This window comes from Bos grunniens, chromosome 17 (assembly GCF_055505025.1).
Source record: "Bos grunniens cultivar Pamir isolate PY7600 chromosome 17, Bosgru_T2T1.0, whole genome shotgun sequence".
Taxonomy (NCBI): domain Eukaryota; kingdom Metazoa; phylum Chordata; class Mammalia; order Artiodactyla; family Bovidae; genus Bos; species Bos grunniens.
This window is the reverse complement of record NC_141181.1, coordinates 3839563-3851033: the sequence shown is the minus strand read 5'-3', so window position 1 is coordinate 3851033 and position 11471 is coordinate 3839563. Positions and strand designations below refer to the sequence as shown.

Here is an 11471-nt window from a genome sequence, read left to right as displayed (position 1 = left end):
TTCCAGTGGTCATGTATGGACGTGAGAGTTGGACTATAAAGAAAGCTGAGTGCCAAAGAATTGATGCTTTTGAACTGTGGTGCTGGAGAAGACTCTTGAGAGTCCCTTGGACTGCAAGGAGATCCAACCAGTCTATCCTAAAGGAGATCAGTCCTGGGTGTTCATTGGAAGGACTGATGCTGAGGCTGAAAGTCCAATACTTTGGTCACTTGATGTGAAGAGCTGACTCATTTGAAAAGACCCTGGTGCTGGGAAAGATTGAGGGCAGGAGAAGAAGGGGACAACAGAGGATGAGATGGTTAGATGGCATCACTGACTCAATGGACGTAGGTTTGGGTGGACTCCGGAAGTTGGTGATGGACAGGGAGGCATGGCGTGCTGTGGTTCATGGGGTCACAAAGAGTCAGACACGACTGAGCGACTAAACTGAACTGAACTGGAGTCAAATGATGCTCCCCAGGGGCAGGTAGTCCCATAGAGTCACCTGGTGAATCAAGTTTGGGTGTGGCATGTTAATACTTGTTAATACTATATAGTTGCTGATATACTGTTAGGTAATCCTCTGGCGCAGGTATTTTTGGTTTATTGTTCTGTTTTCAGAACCTCTGACAATGCCTGGCACACAATTGTTGTTCGGTCACTATGTCGTGTCCAGCTCTGTGTGATCCTAAGGACTGCAGCATGCCAGGCTTCCCCGTCCTTCACTATTCCCTGGAGTTTGCTAAAAGTCAAGTCCATTAAGTCAGTGATATTATCTAATCAACCCATCCTCTGTCATCCCCTTTTCCTCTTGGCTTCAATCTTTCCTATCACCAGGGTCTTTTCCAATGGGTCAACTGTTTGCCTCAGGTGGCCAAACTGTTGGAACTTCAGCTTCAGCATCAGTCCTTCCAATGAATATTCAGGTTTGATTTCCTTTAGGATTGACTGGTTTAATCTCCTTGCAGTCCAAGGGACTCTCAGGAGTCTTATCCAGCACCACAGTTTGAAAGCACTAGTTCTCTGGTGCTCAGCCTTCTTTATGGTCCAAATCTCACATACATATATGACTACTGGAAAAACCATAGCTTTGACTAGACGGGCCTTTGCTGGCAAAGTAACATCTCAGCTTTTTAATACATTGTCTAGTTTTGTCATAGCTTTTCTTCCAAGGAGCAAGTGTCTTTTAATTTCGTGGTTGCAGTCACCATCTGCAGTGATTTTGGAGCCCCCCCAAAATAAAGTCTGTCACTGTTTCCATTGTTTCCCCATATATTTGCCATGAAGTGATTGGACCAAATGCCATGATCTTAGTTTTTTGAATGTTGAGTTTTAAGCCAGGGTTTCCACTCTCTCTTTCACCTTCATCAACAGGCTCATTAGTTCCTCTTCACTTTCTGCCATAACAGTGGTGTCACCTGCATATCTGAGGTTATTGATAGTTCTCCCAACAATCTTGATTCCAGTTTGTCCTTCATCCAGCAGGGCATTTTGCATGATATATTCTGCATATAAATTAAATAAGCAGGATGGGTGACAACATACAGTCTTGACATACTAGTTTCTCAGTTTGTACCAGTCTGTTGTTCCATGTCCAGTTCTGTTGCTTCTCGACCTGCATTCAGATTTCTTAGGAGGCAGGTCATGTGGTCTGGTATCCCCATCTGTTTAAGAATTTTGACTGTGATCCACATAGTCAAAGGCTTTAGTATACTCAGTGAAGCAGATGAAGATATACTTCTGGAACTCTCTTGCTTTTTCTATGATTCAGCAGTTGTTGGCAATCTGATCTCTGGTTCTTCTGCCTTTTCTAAAACCAGCTTGAACATCTGGAAGTTCACGGTTCACATATTGCTGAAGCCTGGCTTGGAGAATTTTGAGCATTACTTTACTAGCGTGTGAGATGAGTGCAGTTGTGCGGTAGTTTGAACATTCATTGGCATTGCCTTTCTTTGGGATTGGAATGAAAACTGACCTTTTCCAATCCTGTGGCTCCTCTTGAGATTTCCAAATTTGGTATATTGAGTGCAACACTTTAACAGTATCATCTTTTAAGATTTGAAATAGCTCAACTAAAATTCCATCACCTCCACTAGCTTTGTTCATAGTGATACTTCCTAAGGCCCATTTGACTTCACACTCCAGGATGTCTGGCTCTAGGTGAGTGATCACACCATCGTGGTTATCTGGGTCATAAAGATCTTTTTTGTACAGTTCTGTGTATTCTTGCCACCTCTTCTTAGTATTCACTGCTTCTGTTAGGTCCATACCGTTTCTGTCCTTTATTGTGCCCATCTTTGTATATATTTAAATTAGATGAAAAAGAGTTACAGTCTACAATGATGGTTTGGCTGAGCCACGTGGCTTGTGGGAATCTGTGTTCCCCGACCAGGGATTGCACTTGGGCCCTGCAGAGACCTAACCACTAAGCCACCAAGAAACTCCCAGTAGAGTGCCTTTAATTTTTATAGGTTTCTATACCTTGCTGCAGCCTTTCCAGCACTATAGTGGAGTAGGAATAATTGAATTGAGTTACATGTTTGTGTTATGTGTGTGCTATACAGGAGGAGGGAAGCAGAGAGGGAAGCAGAGATAAGAAAAATACAAGAAAAGTTAGAGATGAAACCACGATTATGAACCTTGGGGATTTCCAGGAGATTGATTCTGGCACTGCTTCCTGGGTGAAGAGTGGTCACCTGAACACATGTGCACCCGGAACCTGTGACCGTGACTTTGGGAATAAGGGTCTTTGCCAATATAATCAAGGTAAGGGTCTCAAGGTGAGGTCGTCCCAGATTGGAATGGGCCCTGATGGTGTCCTTATAAGAGTCGGAAAAGGAGAAGTCGTGTGGGGGTGGGGGCATGAGAGGAAGGAGGCAGAGGCTGGCATGATGCCTTCACAACCCGAGTGATGCCAGGAATTGCGGGCTGCCATGCGAAGCTGGGAGGGAGGCATGGAGCCGTTGCCCTCAGAGCTGCCAGGAGCAACCCTGCTGACTCTTTAATTTCTGACTTCTGGCCTCTAGAACTGGGAGAGACTAATATCTGTTGTGTGAAGGCACCCAGTTTGTGGTGATTTGTTACAGCAGCTCTAGGAAGCTAATACCACAGTGGGATATCAAGGTAAATAAAACTCATCTTTAGAACTGAGGAAATACCTAAAAATCTTTTAAACATTCTCTTTTCTTACCTTTTTTTTTTTTTTTAAATAGTCCTTCTAATTGTGTTTCTTCTAAGTGGATTTACAATTGAGAAAATAAGAAGGTCAACAGAAAGAATTTGAAACCCTGGCAGTGTGACGCTCAGTCTCTTACAGTAAGGGCCCCCTTTCTTTGGCCAGTGCCTGGGTCACTGCCGCAGCCCTTGCCTCTCTCAGAGCTGGCACATCTATGCAGTATGTCCACTCCCATCAAGGCCCAGCTTCCACTGCTCCTCTCCACCCAAGAGAGAAAGAGCAAAAACAAGGGGTCCGGTTTGCTGGGGAAGGTCTTCCGAGTGATTGTTGCTGACATCAAAAGCTGAAGCCAAATACAGTACCACGTGTGTCTCCCTGATGAGGGAGAAGCTGTCCTTGGGCTTCGTAACCATCATGTTTCAACGTGTGCGCCTGTAATGGTTCATCTTCTCCATAGAAGGAAGGCTTTTCAACAAAGATGTCCAGAAGTTAAAAGAGGAATAGACTGCTTTTTCTCTTTATAGGTAGTTAAAACCCCAATTTAAAGCCATTTCCAAATATGCACCGAATATATAAAATATCAAATAATCACAGACGAAGTGCCACAGTCTTGAGGTTTTATTCCTGGCAGGAAGATACATAAATTAGATCAGCGCGGGCCTTGGAGTCTTCTCTTGAGAAACCTGTGCATTCCGTTCCTGTCACAATGGCTAGAAGAGGCATTTTATATTCTCCATCCCACACAAAGCCTTGGGTTTAGAAATGCTAGAGTTTTCATCTACTTCAACCAGTGTGGACTCTGAAGGGCGGGGAGGGGATATTATTTTTCATTTCAACCATTCAAAAGAATGAGCTTTCCAGAAGAACTTTTGTTCCTATAATAAACCTAACTAGACCTATTTATTCACTTAAAAAAAAAAAAAAAGGGAGATGGAGAGAACTTGGAAAAGCCAAGAATCTGTCAGCTCCATAATAGTGGTTGACCAAGCTCTGGCTTGAACACTTGTAAGACTGCAGCAGGGCTGGAGGCCTTGGAGAGTGGAGACCGGTCTTAGAAGGAATCAGCTCCAAGGCCGAGAGATCTGCTTGTGTGCTCTGTAGTCAGGGGTGAGCTAGGCCTGAATTTAATTCATCGGTTAGGATATTTTACAAAAAAAGGCTCTCCCCGCAGCATGGGGAAGATGCAGTGATCTCACAAGGAGAATGCCCTTAAGGGAGGGAGTGGGTTGATCAATGTTACAGGCATGTTCCTGAAATCTGAGTGTGAGTTAACTTTCGAAAGTGAGCTAGGTTCCCCCTCTCAAGATTTATTGACATGTAATTGACATAGAATATTGTGTATGTTAAGGTGTACAATATGATGACCTGGCATATATATGTATATATTATGGAATGATTGCCACAATGAAGTCAGTTAACACATCCGTCACCTCATATAGTAGTTAGGGATCTTGTGTGTGTGTGTGTGTATGGGCATGGTGAGAATATTTAAGATTTATTGTCTTAACACTTTCAGATCTCAAGTGTGCATGCTCAGTCACTTCAGCCATGTCCAACTCTTTGCGACCCGATGGACTGTAGCCCACCAGGATCCTCTGTCCATGGGATTCTCCAGGCAGGAATACTGGAGTGGGTTGCCATGCTCTCCTCCAGGGGATCTTCCCCACCCAGGGAACAAACACACATCTCTTACATCTCCTGCATTGATAGGCGGGTTCTTCACCACTGAGCCGCCAGGGAAACCCTTCAGATCTAAACTATAGTATTATTAACTATAGTCCAAGTGCTGTGCATTACATCCTGAGAACTTATTCATCTTCTAACTGGAAGCTGGTACTCTTTGATCAACCTGTCTCCAGTTCCCGGAAACCACTATTCTGTTTCTATGAATTCAGCCTTTTTTAGATTCCACATATAAGTAAGAACATACAGTTTTTCGTCTTTCTCTTATATCACTCAGTGTAATGTCCTTAAGTGGAGAAGGAAATGGCAACTCACTCCAGTATTGTTGCCTGGGAGATCCCATGGACGAGGAGCTTGGTGGGCTATAGTCCTTGGAGTTGCAGGAGTCAGACACAACCTAGCAACTAAACTACCAGCACCACCAATGCCCTTAAGGACCATCCATGTTGTCACAAATGGTAGGATATCCTTTTTTTAATGCTGAATACTATTCTATTGGAAAATTGAAGTAGGTTTAAAATGAATTTGGCTTCCCTTGTGGCTCAGCTGGTAAAGAATTTGCCTGCAATGTGGGAGACCTGGGTTTGATCCTTGGATTGGGAAGATCCCCTGGAAGAGGGAAAGGCTACCCACTCCAGTAGTCTGGCCTGGAGAATTCCATAGACTGTACTGAGCGACTTTCACTTTCACTTTAAAATGGATTGGCGAACTTGACTTTTTTAAATGTTATTTATGTATTTGGCTGTGCTGGGTCTTAGTTGTGGCTTGTGGGACCTTTGATCTTCATTGCCAAGTGCAGGACTGTTAGTTGCAGCGTGTGAACGAACTTCTAGTTGCGGCATGTGGGAACACTGGCCCTTGGTTAAATATCGTGAAGTTTCTGGTACTCACCAAGGGAAAGACAGCTCAGGAATGCACATTGAGATGCTAATGGTTCTACAAAGGATTGCAGACCTTCATTCAAACATGCAGATGAACACCCTCTTTCCTCTGGCCCAGACTGGCATCTGACTTGTCCTGAGGAAAGGATTGCCCTGGCCTGTAACGAGTCTCATAAATTCTCAAGGCTCGTTGCTTTCAATTATAAGAAACATCTTTCTCATTCTGACCCTTCTGTATAAATAGACACTTTCTTCCAAAGCCAAACGGTGGAATGTTAGAGCCTGAGATGCCTGTCATTGCTCTTCACTTCCTGCTTGATTCTACAGAGGAGAGAGTGGAGGCTCAGAGGGGAAGAGCCTGACTTAGGTGGCAAAGCCAGCAGCAGTATCAGGAGGAGCCAGGCCAGTCTCTGGAAAGATCACCAATCACTCTTAACTAAAACAGAGGGGCAGTGTTCCCTTGTGAATCTATTTGCATGTGACTTACATTATTTGTAGGTTCCACTGAATCAGTAAATCCAAGAGACAGCTAACCAGGAATTAGAGCTAGTAGGAACTGATGGGTCGACAGTGCAGTCCCAGGACAGACCAGCTGCTCTTGGCTGACACTCCAGACCTAGCTACATAACTGACGTGGCACTTTGGCTTGTCACCACTGTGAGGAAGTCTTTCCACAGAGTGGCTGGCCGGGAATTGTCACTCTTGTCATCAAAACAGAGCGTAGAGATTTTTGTTAGGTAAACTCAGCCTGTTTATAGTACCCTCCAGCATATATAAAAGTCAGTAGTTGGTTACGAGCTTGTGACAAATACTTAAAGTCAGGAGTAGGCTGTTTATACAGTTGGCATTGAATGCAGATTGCATTTTCACATGTAATGTTCTCTCAAAGCTAAGAACATTTTGATTACTGCATAGTTGATAGGATGACAACCTTTAATTTTTAAAATTATTCCTATCATAAGCTTTTTGTCTCTTGACTGTGATATAGGCTGAGAATTTGTTACATGTTGATACGCTAAAGGAAATATAGCTGAGGTGCAAGGGAAGAAAGGTGTAAGTCAAGAAAACAATTGTGATCTGAATTTTATCTTGTTCAGAGCTTGAGCAAACATTCATAAGGAGGGTAGAGGCTTTTAGATGATAGATGTTATTGAAGGTGGCTTTTAAAAGTTTGACCTTGATTCTTAAATGCTTCTCACCTCTGTTTCCTTAATGTCTCCTTAAATTTCTATAAATCCACGAGCATCCTCTGACTTCTCCCCTCCTTTCTTTCTTTCTTTAGTCCTCCAAAATGTCTTTTCACAGTCTCTAGGTTGGACTTCGGGGCAGGGCTACAGGCTTCCATGGCTCCCAGGCTTGAGGTACTGTAGCATCCCTCCTGCTGCCTGCACGAGCTTTCCCCTTTCCCACGTGGCCCAGGAGACAGGGGGCACATGGTGAAACTGTGGGGATGGGTCCTGAATCCTATCCTGGGCCTACGGGGGGGTTCAATAGATCACCGGGAGGGGCCCTGGCGGGCACCGGTGGGCTGAACGAGCTCGGGGTGGACCGTTATTCTGTGTGCTTCTGGGAAGGTCACTCAGATTCTCTGGCCATGTTTTTCTTCATCTGTAAGTGACATGCTTGGACTATGTAACCTTTAATTCCTTTCTGGTTCCAGTGTTCATGATTATTCAGGAGACTCAGTTTGATTCAAGGCATATCCAATTCCATTTAATAAGACTCATGTTATGATGAGATTCCTCTCTACATTCTCAAAAGAATATAAAAAGAGATATTTGTTTTGGATGACAATAATTGAATGTGACTGCCTTTGGTGTAAATCCAGCATCAGGGGGCTTATTAAGCATTTTGGAGGAGCAGAATGAGCTGAGATCTCAATCTGAATTTTCCTTTTAAATTGGACCTGATTTGTTCTTCTTTCGCTTATATACCCTGAAAGTATCAGATGGCAATGGAGGACAGTCAAAATTCCATGGAAATCAGTTTCTCCATGGCAGGTGGAGTGGCAGGATTCTCCAGTCAGGAGTCTGTCACTATGGTAACTGGCAGAGGCCCCTGCCCCAAATGTCCCCCTGTTCATCCATTGTGAGGAGCTGCAATCAGCCCTGCTCTCTACGGTCTAGTGAGCACATTCACATAGATAAAACTTGTTGCACAGAACAGCCAAATCTATGGTTAAATGCTAGTGACTGGAGAGAAAAGACAAAATGTAAATGAGAGCCCTCATTTATGAAATGTTGAAATTTAAAAGAAATCAATGCCCTCCAGTTACCTGATTTGTATAAACATTCAAACCAAAGCCTGGTGTGGGGACCCACTGGTGAGATGTATCAAACATAATCTGTGAGGATGTATTAAGTATAATGGTTTAAAGTAATCCATTTGCAAAATTTCATATGAGAAAATAAAACAGATTCAAGATTATCCCTTTAATGCTTATTTCTCTGTCACTGATGCTGGTGTTTTCAAAAGTCAAGGAACAAAAGGGTTACATGATGACTAGGATGCAGGGAACCATGTGGGAATGGCCACTCTGGGAATGGCCATGAGACTGGGGCTTGCATATGAACTTAACTGACCCGGCAGGAAAAGGAGTTGAAAATCTGTTGAACTAAAAGACTATAGACTGAGCAATCCGCAGAGACTTGCCAAGGACTAAAATTTATAAATACATAATTATTTTCTCACTGGGATCATTACACACACACACACACACACACACACACACACATTTGTTTCTTATGTAATGGAAATTGAACTTTCATTGCAAAGAAAGTGAGCATGTTCAGATAAATATAAAAGTAAGCCATATTCCCAAGTGCAATAACAGTAATCCACCTCAAAGTGTTCTTGTGATGATCAAGTAAGTAAATATAGAAATAAATCAGTTACAACAGTGCCTGGCCCAGAGCAAGCAAGCACTTACATAAGTGTTAGCTAGCATCATGACCATATACCTTGATATGTAGTCATCTGATTTCCCCTCCCAACTATTCCTCCCTAGTACTTCCTAGCTCCATAAGTGACATTATCATTTTTTTAAAAAGTTATTCAGACCCAAAATTTTACTTTTCTGTTTACCTCATGCTGTGAATTCTGGATCAACCCTGGAAATTCTATCTTTAATATGGATCCAGAATTTAACTACTTCTCACCAACTCCATTAGTACCACACTCATTCAAGCCATGAGCCTCTCCTGCAATGGCCTTTGAACTGGTCTTTCTGCCTCCACTTCTGTGCCCCTGTAGACTGTTACACAGTAGCCAGAGTCCTGCCCCAGCCCAAACCCTCCATTGATTTCCAAAAGACCCTGGCCTTGCTAGCCCACCGACCTTACCTCCCACTCGTTCCCAGTCACGGCTCCTTCTTGCTGAGCCTTGAACGTTCCCACCATTCTTTTCCGCCAGCATCTGAACTTGGTGTCACCTGGAGAGAGTCTTGCAGTCTGTCCCTCTTCCTGTAGATTTCTGTCCAAATGTCATCTCCTCAGAGAACCCTACCATAATGAGGCTATTTAAAATGGTCCCCTCCACCACACTCTAATTATTTACCCTAATTTTAATTTTTGTTCACAGCAATTATCCATCTCTGACATTATATTTAATATTTGTTTCTTTCTCTGTGCTTTTTTACATTGTAAACTGTATAAGAGTGGGAACTTGGCAAGTTTTGTTCATGGCTATCTACTCAGTGCCTGGAACGGTGTCAGGAATGGTAAGAATGCAGAAGTGCTTCCTACATATTTGATGAATAGATGAGTGAATGAACAGTCTCTTTATCCATATGTATGTTATAAACTTTATTACACTGTGTATTGTGTTGTGGCCCGCTTTAATATCCCGTACTGCATCCTGTGCATTTTCTCTGCCAGTAAATAGACCTTGACTACTCCATTCTTATTGGTAGCACAGTAGATCTTTGTGTGGGGTATGGATGTACAATAATTAATTGAAACAACATAGTATTAGTGGACCTTCAGCCTGATTTCAAAATTTTCCTATTATAAAGACCTCTGACATGAACATCTTTCAGATTAGATCAGATCAGTCGCTCAGTCGTGTCCGACTCTTTGCGACCCCATGAATCACAGCACACCAGGCCTCCCTGTCCATCACCAACTCCCGGAGTTCACCCAGACTCACGTCCATCGAGTCAGTGATGCCATCCAGCCATCTCATCCTCTGTCGTCCCCTTCTCCTCTTGCCCCCAATCCCTCCCAGCATCAGGGTCTTTTCCAATGAGTCAACTCTTCGCATGAGGTGGCCAAAGTACTGGAGTTTCAGCTTTAGCATCATTCCTTCCAAAGAAATCCCAGGGCTGATCTCCTTCAGAATGGACTGGTTGGATCTCCTTGCAGTCCAAGGGACTCTCAAGAGTCTTCTCCCACACCACAGTTCAAAAGCATCAATTCTTTAGGAACAGCCTTAACGATAACCACAGGATAAGCTGTTGGAAATGACTATGATGTAAGGTGTGCTCATTTGTACTATGTATTACAGTACATGGCTTTCCTGATAGCTCAGTTGGTAAATAATCTGTCTGCAATGCAGGAGATCCCAGTTCAATTTCTGGGTTGGGAAGATCTGCTGGAGAAAGGATAGGCTACCCACTCCAGTAGTCTTGGGCTTCCCTTGTGGCTCAGTTGGTGAAGAATCTGCCTGCAATGTGGGAGACCTGGGTTTGATCCCTGGGTTGGGACAATCCCCTGGAAAAGGGAAAGGCTACCCACTCCAGTATTCTGACCTGGAGAATTCCATGGACTCTATAGTCCATGGGGTCGCAAAGAGTAGGACACGACTGAGCAACTTTCACTTTCACTTTAAAATGGATTGGTGAACTTGACTTTCTTTTTAAAATTTTATTTATTTATTTATTTGGCCGTGCTGAGTCTTAGTTGTGGCTTGTGGGATCTTTGATCTTCATTGCCAAGTGCAGGACCGTTAGTTGCAGCGCGTGAACGAACTTCTAGTTGCGGCATGTGGGAACACTGGAACTTGGACATGACTGAGTGACTTTCACTTTCATTATAGTACATAGCACCAGACCATCTTTCAGAGTAATTGTGCTGATTTTGATTCCACCATCAGCACTGGGGCAATCTTTATCATAAGCCTTGTGTTTGATATAGAAGGATTCTAGAGATAGAGGAGCCAGGGTTGTAGTTACTGAACTTGAAAAAAAAGTAATCTGGACTCACAGCATTTGAAATGCTTTGGTAGAGTTAAGTATGAGGAATGTGATGGAGACTGTTTTGAGTTGAAGCATAAATACACTTTGGGCTTGTTGAATTGCAGAGCAGGGACAGACCTTTAAGCCAAGTAGCACGATAACAATGCTTCTCCCAGCCATCAGGCAAAACACCGTCCAACAAATCAAGTCGTAAAACCTACATTTCTGCCCTCTCATAGGATGCTTACATCAATGTGCATTTAGGTAAGGAGGGACGAGCGCTCTCCTAGGAGATATTACAGGTTTTCAGGGGTCTCAGGGGCAAAGATGGTTGGACCACATTCTTGAAGACAAGGATAGGCAGTTGGGTCCTGCCTACGTGCTTTTGCATATGATGTTCTGGCCCCACTATGCAACAGTTACCGTTCTGATGTTAAAACGAGAGACGCCTACTAATAGGTTTCTGTGGTGCTCGTTTCCACGTCCTGGGCTGTCAAACTCCAGGACGTCCAGCTTCACTGCTGGCGAATTCTCTCATTCCGTGCCTTCCAAAGGCTGCTGCCCTGGGTGGGGTGCGAAG

The 11471-nt window shown here is 43.6% G+C and overlaps 1 long non-coding RNA gene across 1 annotated transcript in view; it reads left to right on the top strand.

Annotated features, from left to right (window-relative positions):
• The first annotated feature begins 2543 nt into the window (after positions 1-2543).
• The window catches only part of LOC147354936 (uncharacterized), a 46887-nt gene continuing 37959 nt past the window's right edge, over positions 2544-11471 (top strand). The window contains exon 1 of the long non-coding RNA XR_015144107.1: positions 2544-2745. This is a non-coding gene — a long non-coding RNA (uncharacterized LOC147354936). The remainder of the gene's footprint in view (positions 2746-11471) is intronic.